Here is an 18,989-nt window from a genome sequence, read left to right on the forward strand (position 1 = left end):
TACTAAAAATACAAAAAATTAGCCTGGCATGGTGGCGGGCGCCTGTAGTCCCAGCTACTCGGGAGGCTGAGGCAGGAGAATGGCGTGAACCCAGGAGGCGGCGCGTGCAGTGAGCCGAGATGGCGCCACTGCACTCCAGCCTGGGCGACAGAGCCAGACTCCGTCTCAGGAAAAAAAAAAAAAAAAAAAAAAGGACTGGTCACATTTTTCCGGTTCTTTGTTGAGTAATTTTGAATTGTATTCTGGACTTTTTGAAGATTAAATTGTGTGGATATGAGTCCTATCAAAATCCTCGAAGTGATGTTGTTATTATTACTTTATTTTATCATTTTAGCAGGCAATCACTCCAGTTAGCTTCAGACTGCAAGTTTTAAAAATCACTTTCTGTGGGCAGCGTTCCCATCCCAGTTCAGTTTTCAAAATGCAGTGAATGCTGCTTTGGGTCTGTTCAACACATACGCTTCCAAGAAGTTAGTCTGAAACTTGCGTGGTGCTTTACATATTAGTTCAATTCTCAAAGCTGTGCTATGTTGTCTTCGGTCTCGTCCCATGCATATGCACCTCAAAGGTAAACATGGATTTGTGTAGTTTCTTACATATTATTAAGACATCCTGTTCTCCAGTACACTTCTCTCCAGGATTCCTTCTACATTCTGTCCCATGGAGGTCCCTTTTTCCAGTTCTTCTGTGCAGAAAGATAAGGTTTCTTTTAAGAGTTTTAATTGCCTGGATCACTGCTACTAAGAAGTTCTGCACTTGAGGCCTGCCTTTGGCACACAGCCACAGGAGAAAAGGGGGAAAAATGAAAAATCATTGTCATATGTGTTGCTTCTTCAAGTTTTGACTCCACATCACTATTTGCCTGTTTTATTTACTTTCAAGAGTCCTCAGATTTTTTTTTTTTAATTTTGTCCCAAGTTTTTAGTTATAATCAGCAGGAGATATAGGTCATAGTGGATGTGCTCCATTTTGAGCCGAATAGGAAGTCACATCCTGATATTTGATGTAAGAAAAAATTTTGGCAGGGCATGATGGTTCATGCCTGTAATCCCAGCACTTTGGAAGGCTGGGACATGTGGATTGCCTGAGCTCAGGAGATCGAGACCAGCCTGGGCAATATGGTGAAACCCCATCTCTACAGAGAAAAAAAAAAAATCATTAGCTGGGTATGGTGGTGTCCGCCTATGGTTGCTCAGGAGGCTGAGGTGGGAGGATGGTTTGAGCCCAGGAGGTGGAGGTTGCAGTGAGTTGAGATTGCGCCACTGCTCTCCAGCCTGGGTGACAAAGTCAGACCCTGTTTCGAAAAAGAAAAAAAATGTTTTTATGAGGATATTTGTAAGGATGTATGAAATTCATATAATGGAAGGATGAAGTCTTGGAGATCACATAGGTCAGTGGAACTCCCTCAGCAGTTGCCTAGGGTAAGAAGGGGGTAAGAGTGCTAAGTATAGACAATATTCTTCAAGTGTATTCTTAAAATAACTGACTGAAGTCAGAACTCAAGCATTCTAGTTATGTTGAGATCTTGATGTCTTTTCTCATACTCTTCTTTAGTGGGTAGCCTTGCACAAACACCCTCCAATGATGTCTAGGGTCATTGTTTAGACATCTTGCTACTCAAAGCTCTAGGCATTCCATGGAGCAGTTTCGGGGGCAAAAACAGTGGTGTGTGGGTGCACTTGTGTTATTAGCACCTGCTTCAATTAGAGCAGCCCACTTTGACCTCTTTTTCATATTGGACTGCAAGATGGCATAACATGATTTACAGTGGTAAACAAAACATGACAAAATATCATAGAAAATCACCAGTTTACAGTAAAGAGCCTGGGATTGGATTGATCATCAGCAGCAGTACATGACGTTGCTTTCCAGTTCTTCTCTGATGCTTGTAAAACAGCTGACACACTAGATAGGAAGTAGTGACGACTCTTCAGGGATTGCCTGGGATACTAGGGAAGGTTTAGAGCAGGCAACATTTTTCTGTTCCCTTGCATTTAAAGCACTTGTCTGTATGCTGGAAAATGCAAAATTAGCTGTCATCGGCTTCTGTGCTTCACTCCCTTACTACCAGAGTAAACCAGTTCTGCTTGATGACCTAAAGCTATCAAACCAAGATGATACTAATTTTATCTTTTTGGAGAATATTTGCTTTTTATAAGAGACTCCTGAGAATGGTAAATTCTTTACAACACAAAGAAATTGAATACTTGCATTTAAGCTATCCGGCTAGTGGGAGAAGAGACTCTTCCTTGATTACCTTATAACACACAGGTTATATAAAGTAAGTTAAACAATCTTGGACCCATCTGTTAGGGCTGGGGTGGTGGCTGAGTATTAATTACACCTAATAGTTCTCCCAAGCTTCCAATAAATACTCATAAAGTAGTATAAAAAAATGAAAATGCATGACACACAACAACCTGTGAAACAAAAGATAAAAGTCAAACATAGAGGAGAATCCCAGAAGTATTTCTATTATTAAACTCTTAGTAGAGTCAAATTAAGAAACAGAAGTGCATAGTGATGCACACAGCACCTTTTTTTTTTTTTTTTTTTTTTTTTTTTCCTGAGACAGAGTCTTGCGGTGTTACCCAGGTTGGAGTGCAGTGGCATAATCATAGCTCACTGCAGTCTTGACCTCCCAGGTTCAAGTGATCCTCCCATCTCAGCCTGCTGAGTAGCTGGGACCACAGGCATGCGCTAGTGCACCCAGCTAGTTTTTTTTTTGTTTTGTTTTGTTTTTTTGTCTTTTTTGTAAACAAAGGGTTTTGCCACGTTGCCCAGGCTCGATCTCCTGGGCTTAAGCAATCCACCCACCTCGGCCTCCCAAAGTGTTGGGATTACAGGAATGATCCACCATGCCTGGCCTCATATAGCATCTTTTGAATTAGGAAAACACAGCTGGAAAATAGGTAAAAAGAATTCTGTTTCATATCTCCCCTCACTTCCCCTGAGTGCCCGTAGTTTAGGAACACAGAGTTTCGTTAATGAGAAGGCTAGGCAGCCATGGCTTTCACCATGTGAAAACTGATTTCTGAATGGTCAGAGTGTCCCATCCCGTCATTAACAGCACCTTTTAGCCAATTCAGGTTCTACAATTCTCAGTGCATAATAGGCTAGGATAAAGAGAATGGAGATCTTGGGATACGAAGTCCTCTCAAATGGAGATCTTGGGATACGTATCCACCTTGAATATGAATTTCAGGTGGAGTAAAGGTAGAGGAACCATAAAGGTAGTACAATCTGGGGAAGAGTTAGAGTTTTCATTCACCACTCAACGGCATTAAAGGATAAATATGCTTAAACTTCTACGCTTCTCTAGGTTAAACGTCCTCTTCCTAATACAGAATTAGGAAGAGACTATTTCATTTCAAAAAAACGACACAAGATAAATGCTCATTAAGCAATAAAAACTGGCTTTGCATGTCAAATCACGAAGTATTAGAGACGCATCCAACAGTACCTAAGTTGTTATTATTATTTTTTGTTTTTTTGAGACAGAGTCTTGCTATGTCACCCAGGCTGCAGTGAAGTGGCACAATCTCAGCTCACTGCAACCTCTGCCTGCTGTGTTCAAGTGATTCTCACGCCTCAGCCTCTCGAGTAGCTGGGACTACAGGTGTGCGCCACAACACCCAGCTAATTTTTTTTTAAATAGAGATGAGGTTTTGCCATTTGCCCAGGCTGGTCTCAAACTCCTGAGTTCAGGCAATCCACCTGCCTCAGCCTCCCAAAGTGCTAGGATTACAGGCATAGGACACCGCACTTGGCCAGTACCTAAGTTAGATGTACTCAATAGCAAAACTCTGTACCTTATCTGTTTCCAAACTCTGGGCCTAGATATCTTCCCTCCAATTCAAAGATGAGAAAATAAGGGAAAAATAGTGGAGGCTAAGGAAAAAAGATCTATAGTATAAGACAGATCTCCTAAGAACTCAGAAAAGTCTTCACCTAATATTGATTTTCTACAGGCAGAGGAAGAAATTTTAGAAAGATTATTTTAAAACAAAACCTGTATGTCGACTGACAGGTGAATGGGTACACAAAATGTACTATATACATATAATGGAATATTATTCAGCCTTTAAAAAGGAATGAAATTCTTTTATATGCTGCATCGTAGGTGAAACATTAAGACACTATGCTAAGTGAAATAAGCCAGACAGAAAAGGACATATATTGTATGATTGCACTTATATGAGCTGCCTAAAATAGTTATATTCATAGATAGAAAGTAGAATAGTGGTTGTTAAGGGTTGCAGGGAGAGAAGAATTGGGGAGTTAACAGGAATAGAGCTTCACTTTGGAAAAGTTCTGGAGATGAACGGTGATGATGGTTGTACAACAATGTAAATGTACTTAATGCCACTTAATTGTACACTGAAAAATGGTTAAAATGGTATATTTTATGTCAAGTACATTTTACCACAATAAAAAATGCAAAAAAAAAAAAAAAAAACAAACTATGAAAAACCAAAGTGACAAAAAAGTACATACTGTATTATTTCATTTCCATGAAGTTCAAAACCAGGTAGAACGAATCTATGGTGATAGAAATCAGAATATTGATTATTTTTGGTGGGTAAGGTTTGTGGGAAGGGAAAGTGAGGAAATATTTGGGAGTACTGAAAGAGTCCTATGTCTTGACTTGGGTACTGTTCACCCAGGTGTGTACATATGTAAAAGTCCATTGAGTTGAACACTCAATATGTATGTTTTACTAAATATACATTATATTTATACATATTATATGTAAATGTATTATGTATAGTATATAACAGATATATCTAATTATGTATATTACATCTGCACCTATGAAATACAAACAGGCTATTAAAAAGAGAGAGCAGTCTAGGCCAGGTGCAGTGGCTCATGCCTGTAATCCCAGCACTTTGGGAGGCTGAGGCGGGTGGATCACAAGGTCAGCAGATGGAGACCATCCTGGCGAACATGGTGAAACCCTGTCTCTACTAAAAATATAAAAATTAGCTGCGCATGGTGGCGTGCGCCTGTAGTCCCAGCTACTCAGGAGGCTGAGGCAGGAGAATTGCTTGAACCCAGGAGACAGAGGTTGCAGTGAGCCCAGATTGCACCACTGCATTCCAATCTGGGTGACACAGCGAGAATTCTGTTCTCAAAAAAAAAAAAGAAAAAAGAAAAAAGAAAAAAAAGAGAGAGAGAGAGCAGTCTAAAATGGGATGAAAACAGACTGAGATTAAAAGCAAAAAACAAAAACAAACAAACAAAAAAACAGGCTAGAAAAGCCTTCAAGGAAATCAAAATTTTAAAAGGCAGTAATTATTTGAGAGGCTGTGGCAGGAGGATCACTTGAAGTCAGGAATTTGAGACCAGTCTGGGCAACACAGCAAGATCTTGTCTCTACAAAAAATTTTTAAAAAATAAAAAAAATTAGCCAGGGATGGTGGTGTGTGCCTGTAATCCCTGCTACTCCAGAGGTTGAGGTGGGAAGATTGTTAGAGCCCAGGAATCTGAGGCTGCAGTGAGCTATCATCACACCACTACACTCCAACCTGGATGACATGAGACTCTTTCCCTAAAAAAAATCTTTTTAATAAAAATTAAAATGCAGTATCTCAATAACATCCATTTTGGGAACAGTTTATAGCAGAATTGCAGATCAAATCATGAAGTACAAGAGATTTACTAATAGGTAAAAATAATTTCTCAGTGCAGAAAATTAAATTCATGTTTCAGAAGACAAACTTGGAAGTCTTCCCAGAATGTAGAAGAAAAGAAAGAAAGAAAAATAAAAACAGATAAGGAGGACAGAGATAAGACCCCAAGTATTGATAATTGATGTTCCAAAAGAAGAAAATGAAATAAATGGAGCATTATCAATAAACTAATATATGAGAAAAAAATTTTACTGAGGAGAAAAAAGAACCAAGTCAAAGAGTTCTCTCTTTTAGAAAAACATTATAAGAGATCCACTTCTGGGATTATACCAGTGAAGTTTGTTTTTTTTTTTTTTTTTTTTTTTGAGACGGAGTCTGGCTCTGTTGCCCAGGCTGGAGTGCAGTGGCCGGATCTCAGCTCACTGCAAGCCCCGCCTCCCCGGTTCACGCCATTCTCCTGCCTCAGCCTCCCGAGTAGCTGGGACTACAGGCGCCTGCCACCTCGCCCAGCTAATTTTTTTTGTATTTTAGTAGAGACGGGGTTTCACCGTGTTAGCCAGGATGGTCTGGATCTCCTGACCTCGTGATCCGCCCGTCTCGGCCTCCCAAAGTGCTGGGATTACAGGCTTGAGCCACCGCGCCCGGCCTCCAGTGAAGTTTTTGAATTTCAGAAATACACAAAGAATCTTACAAGAGCTAAGTTGGAAAATGTTGCCTATAAAGTAGCAAAGCACAGATTGCTTTTTAACTTTTTCTCAGTGGCACTAAGTCTAAAAAAGAAAATGGAGTAAATGTAATGAATTTTTAGAAAACTGTATCTACCCATGTTGTCACTGATGTGAAGACGATAGGCATTCTTACCTATGCAAGATTTCACCTAAGTATTATTCATTTTAAAATTATTTAAAGTTTTACTTTAGGTTGCCCAAAATGAGTCAAAATAAGATTCAAGAAAGCAGATTCTCTAGGACTAGAAATAAACATGGGAATTAAACATACAGAAAGAAATATAAACATTAATCATAGTTTAGCTACAAATTTGAATTAATATTGTAAAACTTGGAAAAAAAGGTTATAGTGTTTTTAAAAAAGAAGACAGAAAGATAAAGTTTGAGGCAGCAAATGTGCAAAGTTTCTCATCCAAATAGAAAGTTACAAAAGTTATAGTTTTATTTTTAAATTTATGATCAGAGACATGTATGGCCAACATTGCTTATGTTTCAAGGCAATTATTAGCACGCTAACAAGAATGTTTTAATCCAAAATCCAAATCATTGCAGAAGCAAGAGGAAAATAAGGTCAATGTTATATAGCAAATTATAGAAAGCAAAAACAACGATTAAGAAGAAGTTTTTTTAAAAAGAAAGAAGGAGGGCAGGAATGGTGACTCACGCCCTTAATCCCAGCACTTCGGGAGGTCAAGGTGGGAGGATCGCTTGAGCCTAGGAGTTCAAGACCAGCTTGGGCAACAAAGTGAGACTTCCCTGACCCCACCCTACCTGCTCTATAAAAAATGGAAAAAAATTAGCCCAGTGTGGTGGCAAGTGCCTGTAATCCCAGCTACTCTTGAGGCTGAGGCAAGAGGATTGCTTGAATGCAGAAGTTCCAGACTAGCCTGGGCAACAAAGTGATAATCCATCTCTACAAAAAACAGAAAAAGTTAGCTGAGTGGGGTGGCAGGACCCTGTAGTCCCAGCTACTCTTTGGGAGGATCACTTGAGCCCAGGAGTTTGAAGTTGCAGTGAGCTATGATCACCCCACTGCATTCCAGCCTGGGCAACACAGTGAGACCCTGTCTAAAAAATATATGTATATATGGATATGATTGTGTACCTATGGGAAGAATAAAAGAAACTGAATAGCCATTTCCTTTTGTGAAAGGAACTAAGTGGCTTATGGAGGCTTTATCTATTTTTATGGTTGCCTTCCATTTATGAAAAATGATGTTTTTTCATCTTCCATCATGGTATAAAGTTTTTAAGTCTAAAAAATTATACAATTAGTGGAGGAAGAATATATAATAATACTTTTCATTGTATACCCCATTGTATCTGTTAAATTTGTGTGATCATATACATATACTAATTATTTGAATAAGTATAGTATAAAAATTTCAGAATATGGATTGGAACGAGACACTTCTTGATCTCTGTTAAATTCACTGTATGTGTATGATGTTGAAGTTGTTGTATTTGGTTTATATGTAGAGAAAAGTAGAAAAAGTTGGTTTTAAGGACATAGGGAAAATAATAAAGTAGACGTATTTGAAAAGATGAAAACCATTTAGGCTTGAAAATAAGAAGAACATGCTTGGTTCATTGGAGCTTCGCATGTCCTGGTTTTAGTCCCTTGTGGTGCCCAGCTATACTTTCTGCTGTTGCTTAAATTGGCTTAAGTTGGTTTCTGTTTCCTGCAACAACCACATCAAAATACCTAAAACCTTGGTGATACAGTTATAAATAGGAAAATCCTAAATAAACCATTCAAAAGTAGCAGTATATTAGGATGAATGTGTGTGTATTTATCTCTAGAACTACGAGGGTAACATAATATTACCCTTGTAACATAATATTAGCCTTGTAACATAATATTGGAAACTTTCTTTCTTTTTTTCTTTTTTTCCTTTTGAGATGGAGTCTCAGTCTGTCGCCTAGGCTGGAGTGCAGTGGCGCAATCTTGGCTCACTGCAACCTCTGCCTCCCAAGTTCAAACAATTCTCCTACCTCAGCCTCCCAAGTAGCTGGGATTACAGGCACATACCACCACATACCACCACAAACATTTTTGTATTTTTGGTAGAGACAGGGTTTCATCATGTTGGCCAGGCTGGTGTCAAACTCCTGGCCTCAGGTGATCGGCCGGCCTTGGCCCCCCAAAATGCTGGAATTACAGGCGTGAACCACTGTGCCTGGCCTGGAACTTTCTTTATATGATACATATGTCAATCATTAGCTATACAATAATGTCAACATATACCAAAAAAGCAATTGATAAAATATTAAACAAATTCCTAACAAAGCTTTAAAAGCAAATTGGATAGATAATTTTAGATGGGACTCAGCATAGTTTTAACTGTAGTGATAACATTATTCTATGTCAATTATCTTTGTAGTCTAATTACTGCCAGAAGAAAGTTTGAGTTTGGTGCACTAGCATATATTTTTAACACTTTCCTAACACTTCCTAATGTCCTTTTCTCCCTCCACTGAGCAGTTGGCATTAGGCTTAGTGTCTTTTTTTTTTTTTTTTTTGAGACAGGGTCTGACTCTGTTGCTCAGGCTCAAGTGCAGTGGTGCAACCATGGCTCACTGCAGTCTTGACTTCCCAGGCTTAGGTGATCCTCCCACCTCAGCCTCCCAAGTAGCGGGGCTACAGATGCTTGCCACCATGCCTGGCTATTTTTTTTATTTTTTGTAGAGATGGGGTTTTGCCATGTTGCCCAGGCTGGTCTCAAACTCCTGGCCTCAAGTGATCTGCCTGCTGGGGTCTCCCAAAGTGCTGGGATTACAGGCATGAGCCACGGCACTCAACCAAGCTCAGAGCCTTAAGCAAGGAACAGTAATAGAATGTTACAACATTGTTTTGTTTTATTTATTTTTATGGTTGCCTTCCATTTATAGAAAATGATTGTGTTTTTCCATCTTCTATAATGGTGTAAAGCTTCCTTTTTAGTGGAATTTAAATCTAAAAAAATTACACAGTTGAAGAAAAACGTTAAGTAAATAAAATCATATGTTGTAGTAGATATGATGTTAGTATTTAACTGATGTCCATATATCAGTGAATAGACACTGTCTTAACATGATAGCGAGTATTTATTTTAAATCAAAACTTAACATGTGCTTAAATATGAGTTATTTCTGAGAAAAACTGACAAAAGACAAGGATATCTGTTGTCTATCTCTACTGCTATAGTTAAAGAACTGAGACCTAAAATAGATGTGAGGCATGATTACTGGTAAGAAAGAAACCAAACCAAATGTCTAAACATTATTTACACACACAAGATATTTTGTCAAATTTAATATTTTCTTTTTCACCTTTTAAACTCTCTGAAATTGAGATACATCTCAAAAATGATAGCTTGTTAGTGTCCTTTCCTTTGGTGGTATGTAAAATAATTATATATCTTATAATTGATATTGTTTTACATTAAAATATGGTAGTTATCAATAAATCTTTAAAAATTTCAAAATGAGAAAATTTTATAGACACAATAAGGTCAATAAAATGGCTGGGTAAGAGATGATAAATATATCATAATCAATAATCATGAAATAATCAAAACAAAAGTCCTATTCAGAATGACAACAAAATTTTTAGAATATCCAGAAATAATCTCAGCGAAAAATCTGTGTGGCCCAGGTGATAACATCTATAACATTTTGTTAATAAATATTTTTAAACATTTTTGGGCTGGGTGTGGTGGCTCATGCCTGTAATCCTAGGACTTCGGGAAACTGAGGCAGGCAGATCGCTTGAGCCCAGGAATTTGAGACCAGCCTGAGTAATAGACAAAATTCTGTCTCTACAAAAGAATACAAAAATTAGCTGGGCATGGTGGCAGGCACACGTGGTCCTAGCTACTCAGGAGGCTGAAGTAGGAGGATCACTGGAGCCCAGAAGGTCAAAGCTGTGGTGAACAGTGATTGTACCACCGCACTACAGCCTGGGTGACAGAGTGAGACCCTGTCTGAAATAAATATAATTTTTTTGAATAAAAGTTACCAATTATTGATTGGGAAGATGGAATAGCATAAACATTTTTTTTCAAATTAAATTATAGTTTAAAATATTTTCAGTTAAAATGGCAGTGGAATGGGGGTATAGTGAGGAAGAACTTGAAAAGTTATTCTAAAAATCGTATGTAAGAATAACAAGTTGAAATAACTTTTTAAAGAAGAAGACTAGATTTTCTGGGCTATCCAAACACACCATGTGACTATAGTTATATTACTACACTAGTAGAATAAATATATTTACAATGAAATAGAAGAGAGCAGGAATATAGTTACACATAATTCATCCTTGTTAATGAAAGTATAATGAATCATTAAGACAAGCTTATTTAATAGATGGTGTTAATAGAATTGTTTAGCAATTTGAAAAAGTACAACAGATTCTCACCCTATTCAATACATCAAAATATATTCACTTATAATGAAAAACAAAATATGGAAAACCAAGCCATAGTGGGAGAGTGGGGGGACAAAAGTAAATAGAAATACAAATATATTAAGCATTTGGAAAGTGGAAGGACTTTGGAAAGTGGACGGATTTTTTTTTTTTTTCTTTTTCTTTTTTTTGAGACGCAGTCTTGCTCTGTTGCCAGGCCACAGTGCAGGGGCGGCAATATCGCCTCACTGCAAGCTCCGCCTCCCAGGTTCAAGCTATTCTCCTGCCTCAGCCTCCTGAGTAGCTGGGACTACAGGCATGTGCCACTGCGCCCGGTTAATTTTTTGTATTTTTAGTAGAGACGGGGTTCCCCATGTTAGTCAGGCTGGTCTCAAACTCCCGACCTCAGGTGATCCGCCTGCCTCGGCCTCCCAAAGTCCTGGGATTACAGGGTGAGTCTCTGCGCCCGGCCGGAAAGTGGAAGGACTTTCTAAACATAAAAATAGCAAAAGAACTGCTCGCTTGGGCACATATACTATAATTGAACAATACAGAGATTAGCATGGCTGCTGTGCAAGAATGACACAAATTGTTTAAAAAAGTAAACATTTTGGTTGTCAAAAATACACTCAGAATTTAAAAATAAATAAAAACATTGGTAAAAATGTGCAATTAATAAGATAAAGGTTAGTATTTTATTTATATTCATACAAATCAATAAGAAAAATTCTTTTTTTTTTTTTTTTTTTTGAGACGGAGTCTTGCTCTGTCGCCCGGGCTGGAGTGCAGTGGCCGAATCTCAGCTCACTGCAAGCTCCGCCTCCCAGGTTTACGCCATTCTCCTGCCTCAGCCTCCCGAGTAGCTGGGACTACAGGTGCCCCACCTCGCCCGGCTAGTTTTTCGTATTTTTTAGTAGAGACGGGGTTTCACCGTGTTAGCCAGGATGGTCTCGATCTCCTGACCTCGTGATCCGCCCGTCTCGGCCTCCCAAAGTGCTGGGATTACAGGCTTGAGCCACCGCGCCCGGCCCATCAATAAGAAAAATTCTAAGAGTCAATTGATGAATAGGCACAGAATGTAAATTAATGGAAAAAAAAAAAAAAACCTAAAACAACTAATTGGCAAACATAGGGAACACATATCCAATTTCATAATAATCAATGATATACAAATCAATACAACAATGAGCTCAGATGTAAATAGTAACACACCCAGTGCTGAGGAAAAAAATAATAAAAAGATGCACAGGCTGGGCGCAGTGGCTCACACCTGTAATCCCAGCACTTTGGGATGCTGAGGCAGGCATATCACCTGAGCTCAGGAGTTTGAGGCTAGCCTGGCCAACGTGGTGAAACCCCGTCTCTACTAGAAATACAAAAAATTAGCCCGGCGTGGTGGTGCGCCTGTAGTCCCAGCTACTCGGGAGGCGGAGGCACTAGAATCACTTGAACTCGGGAGGTGGAGGTTGCAGTGAGCAGAGATCGGCCACTGCACTCCAGCCTGGGCAACAGAGTGAGACTCCGTCTCAAAAAAAAAACTTAAAAAAAAAAAAAAATAAATAAATAAAAAGGCATGCAACTATTAATAGTGGGAGTGTAAACTTGTATTACCAAATTAAACAAACAAAAAAACACTCCCTTTCTTTTGGCCGGAACCGCCATTTTCCAGTAATTCGCCAAAATGAGGAATACAAAGCGAAAGAGGAGGAGAACCCAACATATGTTTTCTAGGCCTTTTAGAAAACATGGAGTTGTTCCTTTGGCCATGTATATACGAATCTATAAGAAAGGTGATAGTGTAGACATCAAGGGAATGGGTACTGTTCAAAAATGAATGTCCCACAGGTGTTACCTTGGCAAAAATGGAAGAGTCTACAATGTTCCCCAGCATGCTGTTGGCATTGTGTTAACAAACAAGTTAAGGGCAAGATTCTTGCCAAGAGAATTAATGTGCGTAGGGAGCACATTAAGCACTCCAAGAGCCGAGATAGCTTCCTGAAACGCTTGAAGGAAAATGGTCAGATAAAGAAGCCAAAGAGAAAGGTACGCCGGTTCAGCGGAAGTGCGAGCCTCCTCTACCCAGACAAGCATACTGTGTGAGAACCAACAGGAAGCAGCCTGAGCTGCTGGAACCTATTCCCTATGAATTCATGGTATAATAGGTGTTCAAAAAAATAAAAAACCTCTGGACTGTAAAAATGTTTCTCTTCATTGAGTAGAAGTGTGGTGTCCTCTCCCCGAAAGAAATATTTAAAGCAAATTTTAATTGTGCCCTAATTCATTATGTAATGTCTTCACTATTCAAATTTAATGCATTTCTTGCTGAAATATGTGAGGTAGCTTATTGTGCAACAAATTACTCAATTGCTTAGAAAATGACCAGGTATTATGTATGAAATATTTGTACTAGTTTGAAGATAGTCCCTCTAAATCATCAAGGAAGAAATAAAATTATTTACAAAAAAAAAAAAAAAAAACCCACTTTATGTACAAAGATGTTTACAGTAGCATTATTTATAGATGAACAGAGTAATGGTTAAGCAGACTATGGTAAATTTCTAGAATGGAGTATTATGCAGGCTTGAAAAGTTATAATTAGAGTATATATAAGACTGCTGTAAAAAAAGTATACAATAATTATCCTATAGCATATAAAATGAACAAACAATTGCAGAGGGAGGAAAAAGATGAAAAGGGAAACTACAAAAACATCAACAGTGATGATAATTGGGTGGTGGGAATATGGGTGATTTTTGTTCTCTGCTTACTTTTCCATATTTTCCAAAATTTTAAAAATAAGCATGAACTATTTTTACAATGAAAAGAAAAACATGAGTATTGCTTTTAAAGTCCTAGCCTATGCCCTAGGGAATGTATGAAGCAGCAAAGACAAGAACACATAAACAAAAACAAACATATAAATTCAACTAGCAGAGTATTTACACTGCAAATAAAAAGGGGTAAAGTGTATGAGTTATCATAGCTATTAACGAAGAACATAGAGAGTGTAAGGGTAACATTTATATAAATATGGGTGGGCATAAGGAATCAGTGTCTCTCTTCCCGTTAGAGAGATTTTTAGGGAGGAGGTTACATTTCAGGAGGTATTTGAATGATAGAAGGGAGAGGAAAACAGTGAAATGTCAGAAACATTTTTCTGTTTCCAAGTGTTTGGTATGGAAGTCTGAAAGTTGGGACTGAGATGACTGATAAAAGTTATGACAAATAAAAAAGAGAAGTAGATACTGAGTGACGAGTCCGTCACTGCCAAAAAAAGGCAATTCACCAGTTTAGGAACCTTAAAGAGGAAGATGTAAGAACTTAAAAAGCGATAGGACAGAAAGGAAACTTGGTCTTGGAACTCAGTGGAGTGGTGCTGGGTGGGAGGGGGAAATTTGGATAGGAAGCTGTTACCAAAAAAATGAGAAAGAGTATGTAACCAGCTATGTGTATCTCCTTGATCTGGGCTTCCTTCTCTTATTATGGCCACATACCAACTATCTCAGAAATTCCACAAACATAACAGCCCCCACTCTTAGAATAAATTGTAATATCAGCCATTTGCATGCTCAGGATTGTGAGTGTAACAGTAGGGTTCCAAAATGGCAATGGCATAAAGCAGGGAAGTAATTATTTTACAAAAATCCATTTTCCTCTATTTCTTCATTCTGTTTCTAGGGTCAGTGCAAGTATTTTTGCAGTTGAATGGAATAGCAGCTTCTAAGAAATAAAAAACAGATGTTAGAGGAAGGCATTCCAGGGTGAGTCAGGAGAAGCCTTAAGGGTACTCTGTGTTCACAGCTTGCCCTACACTTTTCCTTCCTATCTTGATAGATACCTGCATCCCCAACTCTGTGTAGGCAGCATCAAGGCCATAGTAGATCTAAAAATGTCAAAATACATTTACTCCCATGCCTGAATGTCCCATGGAAAGAAAAGCTTGACTGATCTCAAAAGGAGTACTCTTAGGTAAAGGAACATACTCTCTTGATTCGCTTTTCAAATCTGGGAAAATATATACAGATAAACTACTTATGGGTAAATATTAATCATATAAAACCAACCTGTTAAAACAGAAATTAACTTAATTTTTTTCCATTTCTGTTTACTAAGGTTGTTCAGTATCAAGTGAAGTTACTCTATATGAAAAAAAAAAAAGGTAGTGCCCTTTGGAAAGTTATATTAAACATAATAAGTATCATACTTTCTTGGAAATGTTAGCTAAAGTTGCTATAGAAACTTAGCCACATCACATTGTTAACACGTGTGTGGTATGCATTTTTGAAATAACATGCAATTTATAGCACTGAATTAAAATTGATGTATGATTATACCTGCATTTTTGGTATGTTTTTGAAATAGAATAAACATGATTACCTTCTAAATTGAGGAAATAGAAAAACATAGGTAGAATGTATTTATATAAGAATATGATAATTTTGCAATAACTTAAAACACCTGAAATCATTCTTTAATTTGTTTAAAAAGCTTTTATATTTCTTTTGGACAGAGTTTCCACTGAAGTGAAGATTAACATGAGTTAGTCTGTCATTCGTTTACCAAGGGTCTACTGTGGGCAGCTTCCTTTTATAGTGGGTAATTAAAAGAAGTATAAAAGGCATTCTCAACATATATCTCTCTATATATTTACTTATGATTAATTCTTTTCTGAAATTCAACTGTTTTGTCTTGTATTGCTGTAAAACTATGCCAAAACCTAGTGTCTCAAAGTACTAACCATTTTATTATTTGCCCATGATTCTGCAGTATGGGCAGAGGGCTTGGAGGGATCAGCTTGTTTCTTATTCTATGTGCCACCAAAGCTTGGGGGCTGCTGGAATGGGCCATAGTCTGGGGTCTCTGTTCTCAAGGTCTGTAGGATTCCTTGGTTGTCTTCCATGTGATCTGTTTATGCGGTTACTTAGCTTGGGTTTCCTCACACCATGGTGATCTCAGTTTAGTCTGACTTCCCAGAGCATAAAACTGTTAGCTGCCAGGCACCCTCAGAGCTTAGGCCTCCTGCTGGCACAGTGCTACTTTTGCTGCACTGTATTGGTTAAAGCAGGTCACAAGACCCCAGCCCAGATTCAATGTGGGAAGGAATGCCACAAGGGCGTCAATATTGGAGACATAGTTCACTGGGGGCCATCTTTGGAGGCTAGCTAACACATCAATGTTTATTAGAGAAATTCACGAACAAGATACCAAGCCTATTTCCTACCAAATGACCAAAAGCAAAGGAATGCTCAGCTTAATTGTCTTTTACTATACAGAAGTCTACACCCAAATCTTTCTGATGTTTCCATGATCTCTCCCAAATATGCCTCATTCAAAATCTTTCAGCACTGCAGTCTCTTCATTAGGTTCTAGCATGACTCTCATGTACACTAAATGTTTCCAGATGCATGAATTCCAAAATTCAGAAAAATTAAGATATAACTAGTTTAGTCTATATATTTACAGAGCGTTCTCAACTTTGTAAATTTCTTTTTATAATTATTTTTTTCTTTTTTAGAAACAGGGTCTTGCTATGTCACCCAGGCTGGAGTGCAGTGGCGCTTGGTCCTAGCTCACTGCAGCCTTGAACTTCTGGGCTGAAGCGATCCTCCTGCCTGAGCCTCCCAAGTAGCTGGGACTATAGACACGTACCGCCATGCCAGGTTAATTTTTAGATTTTTTTTGTAGACACGGGGATTTCGCCATGCTGCCCAGTCTGGTCTGCAACTCCTGAGCTCAAGCGATCCTCCTGCCTTGGCTTCCCAAAGAGCTAGGGTTACAGGTATGAGCCACCATGCTTGGCCAACTTTGTAATTTTTTAATTGCCAATTAAGAACATTAAAAAATGTACCATCTACTATTACTCTTGCTTCTTAAAGGAAAGTATGTTTACTTTTTAAAAAAGTAACAGAATTTCATACTGAAGGACAGCCTTCATTATGAAACGGGTTACTTTATGAAAACTTACTATATATCTTTATTGTTCTTATTTTGCTGCAAGTCATGAAAATCCCACCAAGGACTGCCACTGGTTCCTGGACCCAGTGTTTGGGAATCCCTAGTCAATTCAGTGTTACTGAACATTTTCAAGGCCTTTAAAAACATTTTTTTTTTTTTTTATTTTTTGAGACAGGGTCTGGTTCCATTGCCCAGGCTGAAGTCAGTGACATGATCTCAGCTCACTACAACCTCTGCCTTCCAGGCTCAAGCAATTCTCCCACTTCGGTCCCCTGGGTAGCTGGGACTACAGGTGCCACCATGCCTGGTTAATTTTTGTATTCTTTTGTAGAGGTAGGATTTCACCATGTTGCCCAGGCTGGTCTCCAATTCTTGAGCTCAAGTAATCTGCCTGCCTTGGCCTCCAAAAGTGCTGGTATCACAGGTGTGAGCCACCGCACCCACCCTTCAAGACCCTTTTCATTCAACCTGTTAAAATCATTTCACATCTTTATCTAGGGACTGTAATCAGACTGATGACATTGCAAATTCTGTAACTCCCTCATTTACATGGAATCATTTAAATCTGTGCTAATGTAAGTAATCCCATTGTTAAATACTTGTCACTGTATTAGGACTGGATAGTGTAAACATAGTCAGTAGTTATGAATGGGGGGTTCTGTAGTTAGATTGTCTCTGTTCCAATCAGGGTCTGAGCAAGTATTAACAACATATCTCTCTGCACTTCAGTTTCCCCATCTGTGGCATAGTTTTAAATATATCATGTATAAAGTGTGTGGAGTAGTACCTAGCACATGGTGAGCACTCAATATGTTTGTTATATTATTATTATATTTATACATGGCATCAGTATTTTGCCCTTACATGTAGGATTTTAACATACTTTTCTTTTCTTTTTTTGAGATGGAGTCTCGCTCTATCGCCCAGGCTGGAGTGCAGTGCCATCTCGGCTCACTGCAAGTTCCGCCTCCTGGGTTCACGCCATTCTTCTGCCTCAGCCTCCCGAGTAGCTGGGACTACAGGGGTCCGCCACCATGCCCAGCTAATTTCTTGTATTTTTAGTAGAGACGGGGTTTCACCATGTTAGACAGATGGTCTCCATCTCCTGACCTTGCGATACGCCCGTCTCAGGCTCCCAAAGTGCTGGGACTACAGGTGTGAGCCACCGCGCCTGGCCCATAATTTATATTTTAAGGGTGATCTCAAATATCCACAATACTTTGGAAGAGATTAGTCACAATTAGACGACGGAATTTTAAGGTTGTAAGGGAACTTTATTTTGTTTTTATTTATTTATTTATTTTGAGACAGAGTCTCGCTCTGTCACCCAGGCTGGAGTGCAATGACGCCATCTCGGCTCACTGCAACCTCCGCCTCCAGGGTTCAAGCAATTCTCCTGCCTCAGCCTCCAGAGAAGCTGGGATTAACAGGTGCCTGCCACCACACTCGGCTAATGGAAGGGAATTTTTAATATCATATGATTCCACCCTATTATAGGTGAGGATCTCTTTATTAAAAAAAGTTGGCCGGGCGCGGTGGCTCACGCCTGCAGTCCCAGCACTTTGGGAGGTCGAGGAGGGTGGATCATGAGGTCAGGAGTTCGAGACCAGCCTGACCAACATGGTGAAACCCCGTTTCTACTGAAAATACAAAAATAGGCCAGGGGCAGTGGCTCATGCCTGTAATCCCAGCACTTCCGGAGGCCAAGGTGGGTGGATCACCTGAGATCGGGAGTTCGAGGCCAGCCTGATCAACACGGAGAAACCCCATCTCTACTAAAAATACAAAATTAGCAGGGGGCGGTGGCGCATGCCTGTAATCCCGGCTATTCGGGAGGCAGGAGAATCACTTGAACCCAGGAGGTGGAGGTTGCGGTGAGCCGAGATTGCGACATTGCACACCAGCCTGAGCAACAGGAGTGAAACTCCATCTCAGTACAAAACAAAACACCAAAAATTAGCTGGGCGTAGTGGCGCATGCCTGTAATCCCAGCTACTCCCGAGGCTGAGGCAGGAGAATCGCTTGAAACCGGGAGGCGGAGGTTGCAGTGAGCCCAGATGGCGTCACTGCACTCCTGCCTGGGCGACAAGAGCAAAACTCCGCCTCGGAGGAAAAAAAAAAAAAAGTTAATTCAGAGTCCATCTATCTTACGGCAGAAGATAACTAGTGATGTGTTACAATCATCAGAAGAGCCTTGTAGGTAAGTAAGCTATATGGACTTCACATATATTTCTAGTAGTTCTGCCAGGTTGGTTATCACTTCCACTTATATTTATCAGTGTC

At 39.2% G+C, this 18,989-nt stretch overlaps 1 pseudogene; it reads left to right on the forward strand.

Annotated features, from left to right (window-relative positions):
• Positions 1-11,265: 11,265 nt before the first annotated feature.
• On the forward strand, positions 11,266-11,365 carry LOC123570092 (U6 spliceosomal RNA; annotated as a pseudogene).
• Positions 11,366-18,989: the final 7,624 nt, after the last annotated feature.

This window comes from Macaca fascicularis, chromosome 18, assembly GCF_037993035.2.
Source record: "Macaca fascicularis isolate 582-1 chromosome 18, T2T-MFA8v1.1".
In the NCBI taxonomy this organism is placed as follows: domain Eukaryota; kingdom Metazoa; phylum Chordata; class Mammalia; order Primates; family Cercopithecidae; genus Macaca; species Macaca fascicularis.